This window comes from Mytilus edulis, chromosome 14 (genome assembly GCF_963676685.1).
Source record: "Mytilus edulis chromosome 14, xbMytEdul2.2, whole genome shotgun sequence".
NCBI lineage: Eukaryota > Metazoa > Mollusca > Bivalvia > Mytilida > Mytilidae > Mytilus > Mytilus edulis.
The window spans coordinates 2,217,145-2,220,364 of NC_092357.1; positions in this window are offsets into that span (position 1 = coordinate 2,217,145).

Here is a 3,220-nt window from a genome sequence, read left to right on the forward strand (position 1 = left end):
ATCAATCGAAAGAATCAAATAAAGCATGTGACAACATTTAGTAATCGATAATAGAATTAAGAAATATGATATAAATAAAACAGTTTCTGCAAAAATAAGATCATGAACTAAATGGGCCGCAGATAAAGAGAAGACGACCAAATACATATTCAATTTAGAAAAGAAAAGAACGGGCAAAACAAATTATGACAACGGGTAAGAAAGGAAAAACGGTAAGTATACATGTGACATTGATTCTATCTTGAATGAATAAGTAACAATGTATACTAAACATGATATACAGACGAAGCACTTTCTCACTTTTATTGGACACCATTGACTAGCGGGGCGAGTAATCGAAAAGTATCTCAATACAAATATATCGATTTTAAATCATGAAGTCACGTTTAATGCAGGAACCATTGAAAAGCTGGAATGCGTACGGTAAGTATTGGCTTCGAAAATTTGATGATAAATATAATGATGCCTTTTTTAACTGATTCTTACCTCAACATTTGTTATGTTTGGATCACAGTCTCTGTTTAATAAAAAGGTAACAACTTTCTGGCTATTTGTCTGTGCAGCTATATGTAACGCAGTCTGTCCATTCTTGGAAAAAAATAAACATGAAATTTGAACGATTGTTTTTACATTTAAAATTACATTTTCATTATTGGGGTTTTAAAACGAAGTACAAATGTATGATTACAAAATAGTATCTTTTTTAAAAACTTTTTCTAAGTATTATCTAGGTAGAGTATTCAAACTGTTTTATGTAAGATAATGTTTAAGTAACATGTCCTTCTAATGCTGTATTTACAAAATCGTTTATAGCAAAAAAAGGTGCATTGTATTTTGTAATTTGTTTTAATTCAATTGTCTGCAGAGGGAAATTGTAAATAGTTTGTTTGATTTCACTGATGATGTTTAAAGCCTTAAAAATCACTACTCGGAGTGTGACAGATTATAGGGTAAATCATTATCAGTCCGTGCTTCTGTAAGTATTTTGATACTACAGTGACGAGTAGATAATGAGGAAAAATTGTTATTGGCAAATATCTGATAGTGATATAACACAAAGTGCGACAAGTTCGAACTTGAGGTTCCAACCTCATATTTATGCCTTTTGTTTTTATTAATTTGATTAATTATATAAAGTCAAGTTACAAATAAACCCCAAATTAAAGCTATTGTCTGAACATTAATTTTGGAATAGTGGTTCTTCCAACGTAAAGGAAAATAAATAAGCTTTTGTCAGTTAAAGCATGATGTTGGAATACTCAGGTATCGACTTTGGCAGTTTCTACTGTACATACAACATGTACAAAATAAGGTTTTTATGCTGTTATGTTCGTTTCAAGATACGTTAAGGTATGCTTTGACATGCCATGATGGTAACTTAATTTGAACTTAGGATGTCAGAGTTATATCATTGTCATATAGAATGTATACCACAGAGAAATAATGTAGCATATAATACGCACTGTTCCTGCTATCGCCAGGAAACAAGTCATTCGGTTTATTGAGTACTTACAATGTCCTGCAGATTCTTTTCACATCCAAATTCAATCAAAATCTGTATTACTTCTGTTTCAGTATTACTAGCAGCATAGTGTAATGCATTCTTTCCATTCTGAAATTATATAACAATCTTTTTGTTAAGATAGAGGCAGTTATTCCTATGACATAAGTCTGTATGGAGACATACAGTATTTACGCAAATGTTTTTTTTTCTTTCTTTCTAAAATGTGCAATATATCTATTGTATCTTCAAAACACATTACACAGTTAAAATGGCTTACTTTTACCAATCGTGACTTAGATTGACAGTATTGTCATTGCCACACCACAGGTTCTGATATTTTTAAAAGGGTAATAATCTAAATGGTGTTGAGTTATTTTATTGTTTATTACATTGAGATATATTTCAAGGTAAACTGTCAGGGTACAATATATTTACAGATGTAGGTGACATTGAGAGTGTCTGCTTGCATACTTGTATCCAGTGTAACTTCAGTTAGTAGTACATATAATTACGAGAGAAGAAGGGTTTATTAACCTTACCTGTAAATATAACAAATGTTTAAAGATATGGTATACGAACGTAGATGTCTTGTACATAGATGTTTTTATGAGATTAATGTCTTAATAAAATGCATTTTTGGATTTGCGTTTGCATCAAATGCATATTCCAAGTCAAGTTTCCGTTTTAAATGTTCTTTGGAGATTCCTTTGTAATTCTACTTTTTTTCATGGCATGATTAATTGAGTCAAATATGTCTTTACCTCCAGAGTTTTACATTAACTTTCTATTATAATTTTTTTAATTTTATAATCTCCACAAAATGTTGAAACAAAATCAACATATTTTGTGAGATAATCAATAACGTGCAACACATTGTAATGCTAAAAGAAATACGGTAAAATTGAGAATGAACATGGGGAATATGCCAAGGAGACAACAACCCGACAATAGAGCAGACAACAGAAAAAGGTCACCAACAGGTCTTCAATGCAACGAGAAATTCCCGCAGACGGAGGCGTCCTTTAGCTGGCCCCTAAACATATATTTATACTAGTTCAGGGATAATGAACACCATACAAAACTCCAAAATGTACACAAGAAACACTAATAAAGGCCAGAGGCTCCTGACTTGGGACAGGCGCTAAAATGCGGCGGGGTTAAACATGTTTGTGAGATCTCAACCCTCCCCCTATACCTCTAGCTAATGCAGAAAAGTAAACGCATAACAATACGCACATTAAAATTCAATAGAAGTCTGAGTCTGATGTCAGAAGATGTAACCAAAGAAAATAAACAAAATGACAATAATACATAAATGACACCAGACTACTTGCAATTATCTGACATGCCAGCTCCAGACTTTAATTAAACTGATTGAACAATTATGTCTTTATCATATGAATATCAGGCACAATCCTCCCCGTGAGGAGTTAAGTATCATACCATCATAGCATATATGAGAGGAACATAACCCGTGTCATGCCAAAAACTGTTTTTTGAATAAATGTGTTTAGTTCCGATGCAAAGACCCTATAAGTGAATCAATATTAACGTCAAACTATGCAGTTTTTAATGACCTGACAACAGTATCGTAACTATATCCCTTCTTATTAAGTCTATTCAAAGGTTTTGTTAGTTTTTGAGGTGAATACTGACACCTTTATGCTTTATAAAGAATATTTCCATAAAAAATTGGATGTGAAATACCTGAACGTA